Raw genomic sequence first — 15,936 nt, forward strand, 5'->3', positions numbered from 1 at the left:
TATTGTCATATTAATTACCATGCCATGTACTTAGTGCCCATAAATACTATAATTAATTAATATTGTATGAAATTCATTGTTGAGGAAGCCCACGCATAAAGCGACGCCAAAGCGTAACATGTGTGTGTGTGTGTCTATCGTAAATATGTGCCAATGTTGTGACATTTAAAGATGCATACGTGCGTATTTAGATAAACACATACATATGTATATCCCGTAAATTTATCGTTCGTAAATTACCACAGCGATTCCAGGGTGTTTTTGCGCTTTTACTGCAGACTTCGCCCCCACAACTTTGTCAATGTACGCTTACGTATGTATGTGTGTGTGTGTGTTCGCTTAATCATATGTTAAGAATATATATGGCTTTATAATATATCCGTAATTCCTGCAGAGCGCCTCATTATTTCCCATCACCATTGACACACTTCCCCCTTTCCAACATTTTGCTCGCATTTTTGTGCCTCAGCCGTGACGCTTTTTTATCCAACAGTCGCGTGTGCTTTCGAGATTACGCTCAACGTTATTCAGTTATTCATGCAAATGTGTGTATGGATGTTTGTATGTATGCACTTTTACAAATGAGTACTCAAATTTAGCATGGTAATTTTAATAATTTCCTCTGATTACAACATAATATCGAATTTTGATTCTTATCACTCCATTATGCTTGTTGAATATTAATGTATGCGTTCGTGTAGATATACATATATGCATGTACATTTGTAATTAAGTAATGAATTTAGCAATTACCATAAATATTATAAAAATATAATTTCTTAAGCGAGCGTTCTATATGCTATTACTACGCCACTGTTATGGCAACATTCGACTATTGAGTATATACCATATGATCAAATTCGACCCGGACTGACAAAAAATTTAATTTTTATTTATTTTACAAATCTTTTTGTAGCTTATTTCCAGAAGTGTCACTATTATGACAACATTCGAATATTTAGTATATACCATCTGATCAAATTTGACCCGGACTGACAAAAAATTACATTTCTATGTATTTTAATTGAAATTTTTATTATCGCTTTAAAAGTAGACTCATTCCCTTTTTCGTACACATCTTAGTGTCTTGAGCGAACTTTTGGAGCACCATTCGCTAGATTATTGAGTAGTTCCGACGTCATATTCATAAATCCACGTCTCGTCACCAGTAGTTATGAGTTTAACGGAAGCATACGTTGTCAAGCAACTATTTTGAGGCCTCTATTCCACATTATTTTTGCAGAATATTTAGGTCATTTGGTACGAAACACTTTTCATTCTGAAAACATTAACCAAAATGTATTGAATTGATTCATAAGAGGTGAACACGACGATCTTCAAGCACTGTTCCTCTAACTCTATTGGTATTAATTATAATTTTAGTCCCTAACAGTGGTGGAGGTATGAAAATAAGATGGAAGGGGTATAAATATATGACGAAGGACTCGCATGGGACAAGTTTTTGATGACTTTATGAACTTCACTGAATGATTTGTACCACTCAAACCTATTTTCGTGATAACCAGAGACCAGTTTTGGTCCTTTGCGATGCCAAATGAAAATCAGTTCCTAGGTCCCAGAGGAGTAGGATGCTTGCGCTTGACCCGAATTTTAACAGACTGGTAGGCCGATAAACCACGCTTACAGCGCAGTCTTGTGAATGCGGGACAAGTGCATAAGATATGCTCCACTGTTTCCCTGCTGCCTTGCTCTAAACATTTCCACCAGTCTTCTCGATCTCTCACGTCGTAAACAACCAGCTGTCAAACTAAATGCCACTCCATGTGTCCAACTTCACACGAACATAAAAAGAAGTAATAACGATCTGGGAAACATTTTTTATCATCAGTCCGGTTAAGTTTTGATCAGTTGGTATTTTGTACTAAAAAGCCAAATCTGCACTATGCAAATATGTACCTTCCTCAGATTCTCTTCTAAATTCACCAAACACTTTTCTTTAGTTTCTATTAATGCCTATGATTTGCAATGTAATTTGAATTCTCTGCTTAATGTTGACCAGACAAGTTGTACAAGTCTACTAAAAAAGATTTAACATTTACAACAAATTTACGCATTAAAAATAATCCGAAAAGTTGAATCTTGATGCTTAATTGTGCACTGGGTGCGCGCTCATTCAAATGGATAATCTGCTGCAATGCTGGCATTAAGTCAAATGACATAAATATGTTTTACCATAAGCTTAATTGCCTTGGCTAAGCCTAGTTTAATGTAAAAAAACTGAGATTTGAGGAAAAATATAAGCATTTGAAGCGGAAAATGTGAAAAATAATATGAAAATTCAAAAGGATAAAAAAATTAACTTTGAAGGGGTTATAACAGTTGCGAGTTTCAAAAAATTCGAATTATTGTGTTGCTTATGTATCGCATGAAAATATCTAAAATAAAGTATGTTAATAAAATTTTAAGTTGATTCAACAATTAGTTTGGAAGTTAGAAATCAAAAGAGATTTTGCACTGCGACCTATGGTGTGTTGTCGAAGATACATATGAACGTATTTATAAAGAAATTTAACACAGTGTAAACGGCTACTTTAACCGGTTTATATGGAAGCGCTGATTTCAGAGTCGGTGAGCAAAATATCTTGGTTGGACAGATAGATTTGAAATTTCCAAACGATCTTCTTAGATAAACGAGAATTTACCAGGTATTGATGGATTTTTTGCAACTTTTTTGACTTTTTAAGCCGTTTTAAAATTATATTTTTCACAAATAACGATTTTTTTCTTTGGGGCAGCCTCCATTCTGTAAAAAAGTCAACATATTAACTAGTCCTTCAACCATTGCCTCTATAGTTATAATAAAAATTTTGGGCTTTGGGTTTGTGATAATTTGAAGCAGAAGAAATCTACCACACTGCCAGATTGGCTTCGAAATCAATAGAAATATATCTTCGGGCTTACCAAAGCGTGAATCCGATTATTACTTTTGTGTTTGTATTCGGAATTTGTAGCAAGTATAAGTGAGGTGGAGCTCATAGAAATATTTGTACATTTAAATTGTTTTCTCACTTCTCCCTAGGATTACAATTCCCTAAAAATGCTTAACTAATCAAGCGGCTTTTAAAAGGAGTTTATGCACAAAATCAATCGCGAGCCGCCTCCAGCTCACCTCCTCACTACCATCGATTTCAACGCAATGACTCATTAACTCCTTACAAGTGACTTAATGAGTGAGTGAGTGATTCTCGCGAGAGACACGCACATTTTGATTTTACAACAATAATGTTTGATTATGTTTTTCGCATTGCGGCTACGCACAGTGCAACTTCATATTGCCGCTTGAGCGTAGCTTGCATTTATTTACCTTTTGCTGCTCGCTTTTGAGCTATCTTGGCTGTTGTTGACTTGCCGTTGCACTGGTGCGATGCTGCTTGTTTGTTGTTGTTGCTGGTTTGTTATTGTACTGCTGTTGTTGTCACCGCTGCAGTCAGCACGCCCCCTTGCCACTTGCTGAGGTCAACCACTTTCGAAAATTCACGCGTAAATACCGCACAACAACACGAACAACAAGCGGAGCGTAAAATTGTGCCAGCACAGCAACAATTACAACAGTAATTGGTACAACAATGAAACGGGGTCGCCAAAGAATCCCGCACACACAATAAACTACCGAAATTATGGGCACACGTTTTTTGCGATTTTGGACTTGTCGCTGACTTTTTCACTTGGTTTTTGTTTTTATTTTTATTTTTTTCAATTAGTAATTTGTAATTTTATTTATTTATTACAATTTCTTTGTTTTGATTTCTTTTTGCATTTATTTGTGTATTTTCACGCCTTTGGCAGTTATTTGCTGTTACTCACATATTTTTTGTTGTTGTTGCTTTTATTACTTTACGTTCTCACTACTCGCAAGCGCCTTATTTGTGCGTTTGTTTGCGTGTTGCTGTTATTCACCTTGTCACATGCTGCGACTCACATGCAACCAGAATGCGACAGCGATAAATATTAGGCAAATGACATTCAGGTGGGCGGCAGACGGCTGCGTTTTTGGAATATTTGCGATTCTTTAGCGTTTCTTTTTCTCTATTGTTTTGCAAGTGAAAATTCAAGTGTTTGTTTTAATGAATGAAATTCTGTGACATACGCACGTATTTATTTGAGAAAATTAAATATTTTTGGAACAAAAAAAGTTCTGAAATGAGCAGCCTGACGAGCTGACTGAGTCGATTTAGCCATGTCGTCTGTATAAACGCGTAAAAGTCCTACAGTTTCCGAGCTATCATTCTGATATTTTACACATGTTCTTTTCTAATCAAGGTTTTATTGATTTGCTGCAATCACCGATATCGGTGTACGATAGGATATAGCTGCCATACAAACTTAACAATGAAAATGAGGAGCTTGTATGGAAAACTTTTTTATTTGACAAGCTGACTTTACGAAATTTATCACAAATTATTATCTAAAGATACGCTATAAGGTTTGAAGAAATTGTTCAGATCGTACCACTATAACATATAGCTGTCATATAAACTTACTTATAAAATCAAGCTCTTGTATGGAAAACTTTGTTAATTGACGAGATATATTTACGAAATTTAGCACAAATAATTACTTTTAGAAATACCACAATCTTCGAAGAAATGGTTTCGATCGCACCACTATATCGTATAGCTGTCATACAACCGATCGATCAAAATCAAGAAAACGTATGGAAAACTTTATACATGACGATGTATTTTTACGAAATTTGGCATGGATTATGACTTGGGACAATACTATATTCTCCGGAGAAATTTTTCAGTTTGGAGCACTATAGCATAAAGTTGCCATTCTAACTGAACCATCAGAATAAAGTGCTTGTATACAAAATTTTTTACTTGATCCGACATCTTTAAGATATTTAGTACAGATTATTCGCTAATAGTGCAATTTCCGAACATATTGCTCAGATCGCACCAATATAACATACAGCTGCCATACAAACTGATCCGTCTGTCTTCCGTTCTGGTAATTTCGAAATTTCGATTTACACTGATGAAATAATGTCTCTTGCGGAAAAATGGCATAAAGAAATCAACCAAAATGATGCATATTTGTTTATTTATTTATTATTATAAATATTAAAAAATAAGTTGAAGTTTGATTACGAATACGAAAAGACTTTTTCGACTACCAATATTAAGCAGCTCACTAGAAATTGGCATACTGGTAATAGATATAGCTAGAAAAATTTATTAAACAATTTTGTGGGTTGCTATGTTACTTTATAAATCAATTATTTTCTATTTAATTTTTTTTTGTATTGATTTTTATTTATATATATGTACTATTATTATTTAAATTTAATTTTCAAGTTTCTGAGTTTTTTTCGGATTTAGGTTAATTTAGTTTTAGATAATTTTTAATTTAAAATTTTTTCCTTTACTCTTATATTAAAAAAAAAAAATTTCAAATTTCTGTGTGTTTTCTTTTATTTTTTGAATGAAGTTAATTTAATTCACTTGTTTCTTAATTTTTCTTTGCTTCGCTTCAATAAATTTTATTTCATTGAATTTATTTCTCTGCATTTTATGTTTCATTTAATGCCTCCAAGCCCCTAAATTTGCGCAGGAAACTTAATCAAACAGTTTATTAGCTAGAAATCGAAAGTGAATGCGAATCAACAGCGCCACCAGCGGCTGCTGCAATGCCGAAAAGTAAACGACCTTTGTTGCCATAAAAAATCGCTCTGAGCCAAGTATCGGCAATAAAACCAAAATCAACAAACATGCGGTGACAAATCGAAACACACAGCACAGCAATGAATATGGAAACACTATGGGTGGAGGCAAAAAATATGTCGCGAACACGAATTCAACACCTCGCACGTTTGCCGCTGCACCGCGCTTCACTAGCTGTGCAACACCGCGCGCTATCACAACACGCGAGCACACACGCGCGCACGATTTCATGCAATAATGGCAGCCGCTGAATGACTGAATAAAGCCAAACCGGCACAAATGTTGCATGCAACACGAACAGCAGCCGCACTGAGTACACTTGGTGACACCAAAGTCGACCGAAATACCGATAAATGACCGAAAAAAGGCGCAAACCAACACAAATAAATGAGACATTACGTGCACTCCATTGAGCGCTGGTGCGTGTGTATATGTGTGTCAGCGCAAAGCATGCAACGAAAGCCAGCTTTGCATTGCGCTGATTAAAAGACAATAACAAAATTGCGAAAACACAACTGCCGCGCCGCTTACAACAACTTGTAGTTACTGTTCACTAAAGCCACTTTACTGCTTTGGCTAGCCGAGACCACTCGAATTCGCAACCGCACACGCCGAACGCACAAATTGTACTGATGAAAGCCAACAACGCCCGAGTTGCTGGAAGCTTTGGCGTCCGCCTCAGCGACCGTGACAGTGAGTGGCAGCAACACGACCACGGGCCGCGCCGCCGACAGCAACGCCATAGCGGCGACTGCGCGCTGCGTGACGTCCCATATTTGCCGGCCTATGCACAGCCAACAACAAGTCTCGAATGCACGAATGCGCTTGAAAGTGTGCGCTTTTGTGTGTGTTTTGCTTCGACCAAATCTCGTGTGTTCTTTGGCGGCGTCATTCATTGCGTTTGCTTCATTGATATGCTGCAGGCGTTGCGGCACGAAACAGCTGTATAGATAGCGGCGCGGCGCTCTCTGCGTTGCACATCAGCAGCTGTTGGACGGCTGAGCAAAGCAAGAAAATGACTGGGAGAAAAGTGGTGGAAAACTTTAGCAAAACACATTTTTGCGAAGTAGGTAACAGCAACAATGGGGCACATGTGTTTGTGTGTGTGCGAGATTGTGTGAGTTGTTTTCCTTTGGCCACAATGTGCGGGTGCAACATGCTGATACGAGTATGTTGCCAGCAGCCGCTTGAAACATGTTGCGCAAAGCCTTGTGGCTAAACAAATTGTGAGCAACATTTGATTAGAAAAGTGTTGGCTCATCCTGGCCAATCTTTGGCCTCTCCAACTGATGAAAATATTAAAAAACGTGGAGAATATGGTGCTTGAAAATCGTCAGGCAAGTGTTAGAGAGATGGCAAGAGAGCTCGACGTCTCTGGCGAGTCCGTTTGGATAATTTTAATGGATATTTTGGGTATAAAACGAGATCTTGCTCGATTCGTTCCGGTAAACTGAAGTTTTTTTCAAAAAGTGTACGATTTGGACTGAATTTTAAGCAAAGAACGCAATGAGTACCAACGATCAATCACCGTATTCACCAGATTTGGCTTGGTGAGATTTCTTCTTGTTCTCCAATCTGAAATGAATGCATTCTTATACCTGAATAGACTCTTTCCGCATAAATATTCCTCATCCCAATAATGTAATCAGTAATTTAAGCACTTTCAACAAACAAACATTCGTTATCAACATATTGCAGTTTATATGTTGCAGCGCACATTTGTTCTAGCAAATTATGATGCCAGTGAGAACTCACTCAGTTGGCTTACTGTGAGCATACAAATCAAGCACTTGCCAACAGCCACTACTGCCGTCCTTTCACGCTGGCTTTTCATTCATACGCTGTTGGTTTCAATGCACTCGATTCGTCTTTTACAGTCAATACAAATGGATTATCGCGGAATGCACGTCAACTCGAAAATGAAGGAAACGAACGGCAATTGAATGACAAAGCACGAGCTGCATAATAAAGCGGCAAATGTAAATCCAACGCAGCTGGCGGCTGTTCATTCACATTGCCGTGTTTATGGTGTTTTTTAATATGTTGAATGTATTGAAGGTATGGAGTTTAATTTCGAAATAGAAGTTCAAAAGTATGTATTAAAAGAAATTTTATAAAATAGCTAGAAAGTAAATTAAAAATAAAAAAGGAAAAAGTAAAAAAATAAAAATAAAAAAATAAAAAATAAAAAAAATTGCCGCCAGAATGACAGAAAATTTATTTTGAAAATTAGAATAATTAAACAAATTATTATTTAAAATAGTAGACTAAAAAATAAGGAAGCAATAAAAAAATTAATTAAAAATTAAAAAGTAAATAAGAAACGTAAAAAATGGCTTGGAAAATAAATGAAAAAAAAATACTAAAAAATAGTTAGAAAAGAAATATGTATAAAAAATTAATAATAAAAAAGTCAGAATTAAGAATAAAGAATTGATTTCTGAACACTCCGCTTTTTACACAAATTCGATTATTAACAAAATTTTTTTTAGAAAAACTCAAAATTAAGCATAAAATAATACATAATTGAAAAAATTATCAAAAATTTGAAAATAAATTTAAAAAAAATATAAAAAAAATCTAAAAACTATTTTCTTCTCAATTTTTTTCTGAACACAAATTCAATTATTAACAGAAAATAAAAAATTAAAGAAATAAATTTAGAAAATTTAAAAAAAAATAAAAAGAATTAAAAAAATAAAAAAAAATTAAAAAAAGTATCCAAAAAATTATTAATTTTGAAAAATTTTATTATTAAAAAAGATTATTAAACAATTTTTCAGAAAAATATTCAAAAAACATTAGAAGAAATAAAAAATGCATAACTAAAAAAAATTGAAAGATTATTCAAAAAGTTAAGAAAAAAATTTTTAGTTCAAAAAAATTAAATTTCATTCAAAATTTATTCGGAAAATTTGGAAAATTAAAGAAAATAAAGTTTTTATTCACAATTATTCAGAAATTAAGGGGAAGTAAAAAATTATAAATTAAATCGCTCTAAATTTTCTACTCCCCATTTTTCCACCAATTAGTTCAAGAAAGTATAAATTCCAAGCACCATAACCATTATCCTTCGATTTATGCCTTCAATTAGCGACCACGAAAGTAAGCTTTAATTGAAATTCTCATGGTCACATACCTACACAAGTGCATAGTAACACTGAAATTGTTGCACATCTGCGCTGAAAAAATCGTATTTTGTGTTTTCATTTTGTGCGAAGGCAATTAAGTGCTCCAAATCGTTGCTGAACAATTTCAACTTTGCTTAAAAGTGTTAAATACTGCAATTTTTAGTGCCATCAGCTGTGCAGCTCTCACACAAGTTAGTTTCCAATATATGTACCGAACCAAATAATAGCGGTTAGGGCTCCAATGTATAGAACTGTAAGCTTGAAAAACTTTCACTTTGTCCAAATGCTGGCGAAAAACCAACTTTGCCGCACGGGATTCCCATTCTCATGGCGGCACTTAACGGCAGTTATTCTGGCTAGCTGCACTTTAATGCGACTTTAACCAGCACACCAATACACTTGCCGTTGTCTAACTGTGTTTTTGTCTGAATAAACAACAGTTTTATTGCATCCTGGCAGCTGGGAGTTGGGCACTTGCAGCTGCATTTTGTTGCCACTTTCCACACAATTGCGAGAGTTTTGGTAAATAAACAATTTTAAATGGCCAAAAAGAGGGGAAGATAGTCGAAAAGTGGTGTGGCATAACAGTAAAATTTGCAGCAAAGTGGCGAAGAAAAACAATTGCACAAGTCGTGCTGCTCAAATCGCTGCACCTTAAGTAAGAACGAAAACTCCGCTTCATTTACTAACTTACTTGTCGCGCTCGCCGCCCTCTCCCCTCGCAATAGCTTCGATATTCACCGCTATCGCATCACTGTTGCCTTTCCGCCAATCGCTGCCCGACAACTTGGCTGCTGCTTTCGCTTGTTGTTACGCGGATTCCCCCCTTCTACACCCAGCTTCGATAGCTGAAGCCAAGCGGAGCGTGTTGATAATAAAAGAAATTGAATATTTATGCTGATGAACAAAAAGTCGATCTGTGCTTGCAAACCCTCTTGCAGCAAGCGAGACTGCTGAGCGCTGGTCAATATTGAATTGAAATCCAAAACCATTTGTGTTGTCCGCACGCACTCATTGTCAGCGGCGCTTCCGGTTTAAAGCAGCACGGTCAACCCTTTGCACTTAAAGTGTTGAATTTTCCAGCTTTTTCTGCGCACTTTGTGTCCATTCATTTTGATACACTCCATTTTTATTTTCCGTTCTAATTTCTTTTTATTTATTTGCCGGCTTTGTTGGTAATCGACGCCGAAGGCGGAAGTTGCTTTGCATAGTTTGCGTAGGAAATTGGGTTAAGTTGTGTCGCATGTACGAATGCTTGTACAATCGTACATATATAGAATATATGTATATACCAAATATACATGAATATATTGGCTCTGAAAATTTGGTTGTAGCAGCGAAATGAATGTGTTGTCGGCAGCTAGAAAGGTCAGCGTAATAAATTTGTGCTAAAAATCGACAATTACCAGAATTTAATGAAGTGAGGAGGGATGTTTTGCAAGGAAAAAGTGGATTTTTGTGTCACATTTAATTTAAAATGTCAAATTAGAATGAGAAAATCCATGGAGAGCAACAAAAAGTTCCTCATACGCCTAGTATGACCTTTTAACTGGGGGGAAAAGGGGTTGTTAAAAACTTGATTTCTCCTGACATACCAAAAAAATTAAAGAAGCAAAAAAACGTGAACTTCAGTTTTACTGAAGCTATAATACCCTCCACAAATACAAAAATTCCTTACAAAAAAACTCGGTCAGGTTGTATGCTATAGTACCATGATCAAAACAAGCTCTTCGGAGATTACGCGGTTGACTAGGACAATAAGATAACTCACATTTGATGAAGATACCTCGTCAAATGAAAAAGTGTTCCTGACAACTTGATATCGACCCTTCAGTTTGTATAGCAGCTATGTGTTATAGTGATTCGATCTGATCAATTTCCTAGGAAATTATATCGCTAGCATAGACATCAATCAATGTCAAATTTCGTACAGATATCTCCGCGAATGAAAAAGTTTTCCAAACAAGCCCCCAATTCTGATCGTTCAGTTTGTATAAGAACTATATACCGGAGCCCAAAACTTCACAGCAATAACATTTCCAAAACTGAGGGTCTAGTTCGCATACCGATAGATATGGCTGAATCAAATCAGGTCATGACGCTGACCATTTATATACTTTATAGAGTTCTGACGATTCCTTTTTGATTCTACAAACATCATGGCAAACCCAATATACCCTATTCTGGGTATAAAAATTCCCAAAAGTGAGGAATATGTCCGTTCTTTTACAGCTAAAGGTTGAACATTTGCATAGATGTGTTCCAGCGATCATCAATCTGAAAAAAATTTATTTGTAATTTTTTTTATGAAAAGATTTTTTTGGGTTACCTTGATCAATAAATTATTACTAATTCTCGGGAAGAAGAACTTCAAGGTCTCTTCTACGTGGATAACCTCATTGTTCTATGTTCAAGGTTGAATCTTAGTTGCCTATCCCGACTCATAGAGAAGATCCTTGACATCTGCGCCATCTTGGCGGAGGATCACGGACTCACTTTTAATCCGATGAAAATATATATTATATCTGTATTTTCACAACAAGGATGAAAACTTCCCCTTCTTAAGCCGTATAGCTCGAGCTCTGTGAAATGTCTCGGAGTTATCCTAGATAAAAAACACTAAGCTGTAGAGAACGCATAAAGAGCAGGGCTTCCAAGGACCTTCTAATCTGGAACTCTTGCAGAAGAGACATTGCCCTAAAGTGGGTCTAACGACCCTACATGGCCTATTGGCTCCATACAAGAGGCATCCGCCATATATTAATGTATTGAATGTAATAATGTGGTATGGTGGCTGGCATTATCGAAGTACTAAATCCCTGAAATAGGTGGTCTGGTTCGTAAGGATTACGGAAGATAGGATACCCACGATGAATTAAGCTCAAAAGTGGGAAAGTTGATCCGATTGCTTGATGGATGATCGATACCTGTATATATGTGAATGTCCAGCTTTCAGTCGTAAAAGAAGGCACGACTCAACTTAACTTCGAACTTAAAAGACATGAGCCAGCTTGGATGGAAAATAATCTGTTTTTTAGCAAATCCACTGATTCACGTTTAAGATCTTCTGCTGCATATGTTATTTCTTGCTAGTTGACTCTGATATGGCTTTATATAGCTCTACCGAAGTCTCCAGAAAAAGCATTACATATGTATATGTATATTTTTGTTACCATTTATACATACTATTCTTATTAATATAATAAGAATTTTGAAAAAAAAAACTTTGCAATTTGCCACATCAGCGTTTTTTAGGAAAATATTATTCTCTATGAACTTCTCTCTGCTAGCTAAATAGTTACAATTAACTTCTCGGAGAATATTAAAGATTGTATGCTTCTTAAGTATTACTATTATAATTGTAGCTGACAGCTGTTGCTTATCAAACTTGGGGCTCCCCTTTTCAGACATATGTATAGTATGTATATGTGGCTAATACACTGTGCCTCTCTAATAAGCCACCCTCTCCCTGCAGACCGCAGCTGATACTGACAGCGCATTGACGTTGAGCTCTTGCAACTTTTGATTTAATTTTTCTGCTGCACACTGATCCCTAAGGGGTTTAAATACTCGGTTTGCGTGAAGGTTTGTCCACTGGCAGATACACACGCATACGAGTAAAAGACTTCGGCAGAAAAATTATAATCTTTAAGAAGTTAGTTAACTATCAAACACATATGTACATACCTCAGTAGACCTCAAAGCTTTTCTAAGGAGACAAATTTCTCATCATATTAAATAGCGCATGTCAGCAACAAAAGGCCACTCCTTCTAAATATTTGAATTAATGATGATTAGTGTTAATTTCCACTTCAAACAAGTTTCTACTACATTTAGCCGATGGTAAGAAATAAAATACAGCGCATGATCCAATTAAAACTGCTAAACAAAAGTTTACAATTAAAAATTGGACCCCACTACTACAACAACAAAGCAACATCTGTAAGCAGCAACATCGAGCAAAGGTTAGAACACAAACTTCGAAAGTAAAAGCTCGGAAAGAGAAAAATGTGTTGCGAGTCAAAAGGAGAAGTAAGTGCTGAAATAGGAAAAAATCGCATTACGTGACCAAACTTTAACTTACTTTTCACTTTCGCTGAGCTAAGCAATTTTTCTTGAAAAAAAGTTAGAAAAAAAACTCACGGTATTAAAAGGTAACTGTGAAAAATCGCTACAGACAAGTACCTCGATGCGCTGGTAATGTAGTTGTTGTTGTTGTTTGCCAACTTAATACAATTTTCGCTGAGAGTGGTGAGATTAGTTATTTAAGTTGGCCGGATTTCAGCAGAGTGTGTTGAAGCGTTAAATGTCGCGTGTTGTTTCATGAAACTTTTACAGTTACGAAAAAAAGCGCTTCGTGTTAGAAAATTATGAGCGAAAGAGTAGTGAAAAAGAAAATATTAAAGCGGAAACTCCGCAAAATATGAGAGATAGGAAAGTGAAGATTCTTTTTAAGTTTTTAAGTTGCGTTAAATGTCTTTAGTTTTTAAAACTGAATATTTATTCGAAACATGTTTTTTAAATTATTATTCAATTCATCGAAAAAAGCTTGTGAGTGTCTATAAATACTATATACAGTGCTTGTTTGCTTAACTGTATTTCGTGTTTCTGTCCACTTTATCGCTGATCATTCATAATAAATCGAAACAGCCATATATACATACATACATATTTACATATTTGTAACACCAAAATACTAAATATAATTTTTGCCTATATTTATAGCATTTCGTTAATCGTCTTCATTTTGTTTATCACTAAGCTTTCACTCAATACAAAAACAATAACGATATCATCAAGGCAGCTGGCCGTCTAGCTTATTCGGCCGCCGAATTGATAACCGGTTCTATGGTGTAATGGTTAGCACTCTGGACTTTGAATCCAGCGATCCGAGTTCAAATCTCGGTAGAACCTTCAAAACAATTTTTTTTTATAAATATCAACACGCACGCATTTTAAAAAGATACAGTTAGATTTAAAAAGTTTCTATAAATTTTATATATACAGTGGTTAGTATAAAGAATTCTTTGCAAAGGTATAAGATAACTGCCTGTGGTTGAGTATGTGAAAATTTTTAGTAAAATTTCTAGTTTCTCCGCAGCTCAAACTGTTACAGTTGCTACGACACCAAAACTTTTAGGGAGATATTTTTGAATATCTTAACTGAAGAGTTATGAAAAAATATCGAGTTTTTCACATTTCTGGACTAGAATGCCCTTCAATACAAATCATTACTGTCACATTCAAAGTAAACTCATAAGCTTAGGACGCAGCATGCCCAAATAATTCCAATTTTAAATATACTTTGATTAAGACTCAGCCTTCAGTACCTTCAGGGAATATTAGTATTTTGATTCGGTTTTGATTGTTTCGACGTCATATTCATGAATATTGGGTTCTCAGCTAACTACATTGTCAAGCATCCCGTTTACGACCTTTACTCGACGTCGTTTTTACAAAAGGTATTCAGGTATTTCGGTAAGAGTCTATAATCGACATGCTTTATACACAAAACATTAAAGAAAACAGTAATTAAAACATTAACCAAAACATTAACCAAAATATTAACCAAAACCTTAACCACAACTTAAACCGAAACATTAACAAAAAATTTACCAAAATGGAATATATGATCCTCTGCTATCTCTTTGACGTCAACACAGCGATTTTCAAGCACATTTCTTTAACTTGTTCGATTTTGTCTCCATTAACAAAGGTTTTCGATGACTTTACGTCCTTTACTAAATGACTTGCGCCACCAAATACTTGTGTTTCTTGATAAAGTGGGCTTGTAAAAATTCTGCTGCACTATTCCTGACGATTCGTAAGATCTAATGACATTGAAAACAAAACATTGCAAGGGAACTCGTTGTTAAATTTAATTTTTCTAAGTAAAACTTCAATATGACGTTCCAGAACTACAGATATATATGTATATAGGTTTTTCTTATACATATTATTCATGAATTTTATTGCAACTTTCGCAGAATATTTTCGAGATTTTCTTTTATAAGGCATATAAAAATTTTGTCTACTTCCATTTTCAACTGCAATCGCTGACCGCCTCTTTTACTCCACTTCTGCTTTTACTTTCAAAGCCACAGCGGCCTTAAGCATTGACTGCACTTGTGCTTTTAGTGGAAATCCTTTATTAACAATGCTTTTGTGCTGGCGACAAGTGTTACTCATGCTTAGTCTCTTACAGATTCTACCGTTTTTTTATACTTTTTTGCTGCTTTATTTTTATATTTTGGTACACTATTGCTTTTGCTTTTCATTCAAAACGTGACTGCTAAAGTTTTCATTTATTTTATCTTTCTTTTAGTTTGCTTTGCACTCGCCAACGTTTTTGGTGGAAGCTGGGAAGCGCTGCGCGTAAGAGGGTCCAGACATGTACGTTTTCAATTTGCATATCATTGGCAGTGATTGGGCTGAAAATCTGTGTATGCATTGAATGCTTTTACTTAACCGAATGCCATTTTGCCACAAAAGTATTTTTAAAGTTCGAAAGCGAACGCTTTTTCTCTCCTCACTTTGCATGTTTGAGCAGCTGATGGCGATGGTGTTTTCATACAATTTTTCTAAGTATTAGATGGGCACGTGCACACCCCTATCGCTCCTCTTTTCTCTACTTTTGGTCTTCCTCCCGACACGCTTTCATGAATTTAATTTCCACTTTCACTTATTTATTGTTCTAAGTGGCGCTTTTCAACTTGCCAACTCACCGAATGCCTCTTCAAAGTTCAATAGCCTCACTATTCGATTTACCTTTAGTTGTTTGTATGTATGTGTGTTTAGAACTGTATATTATTTGTTCCAATAGCTTACTGGCGTCGCTGCCACTCAATGAAAGTGGCAACCGCAAACATACAAACAAAAAGTGTCACCACAAATTTCCCCTGCCACCGACTATAATTTATCCCCAGCTTTTTCTGGCTTGTTAGCAGGACTTCCGACACATATCCACTCAAACAAACACACAGGAAGATTGACTGTGGCACCTTGCCAGCGGTTGTCGCTTATGGTGGCCCATAAACAAACGCATTTGTACAATGTCTTACCTTTAATTCAAGTTCTTGCAAATTTATATAGAAATAAATACGACTCCTTTCGAGTTT

The 15,936-nt window shown here is 35.6% G+C and overlaps 1 protein-coding gene and 1 non-coding gene across 4 annotated transcripts in view; one reads left to right on the forward strand and one right to left on the reverse strand.

Annotated features, from left to right (window-relative positions):
* LOC105232301 (leucine-rich repeat-containing G-protein coupled receptor 4) overlaps positions 1-6,308 on the reverse strand; it is a 50,458-nt gene extending 44,150 nt beyond the window's left edge. The window contains exons 1-2 of one of the 3 annotated variants that reach the window (XM_019992510.3): positions 6,219-6,308; positions 3,326-4,097 (exon numbers count right to left, since the gene is read on the reverse strand). The gene's annotated coding sequence lies outside the window, so the exon portion shown is untranslated. Of the gene's footprint in view, positions 1-3,325; positions 4,175-6,218 lie in introns of those variants that run through there. The other 2 variants (XM_049451029.1, XM_049451031.1) reach the window with 2 other exon arrangements.
* A 7,352-nt stretch (positions 6,309-13,660) lies between these two features.
* On the forward strand, positions 13,661-13,732 carry Trnaq-uug (transfer RNA glutamine (anticodon UUG)). The gene has a single exon. It is a non-coding gene; the product is annotated as a tRNA-Gln (tRNA).
* The last annotated feature ends 2,204 nt before the right edge of the window (positions 13,733-15,936 follow it).

Source organism: Bactrocera dorsalis, chromosome 1 (genome assembly GCF_023373825.1).
Source record: "Bactrocera dorsalis isolate Fly_Bdor chromosome 1, ASM2337382v1, whole genome shotgun sequence".
In the NCBI taxonomy this organism is placed as follows: domain Eukaryota; kingdom Metazoa; phylum Arthropoda; class Insecta; order Diptera; family Tephritidae; genus Bactrocera; species Bactrocera dorsalis.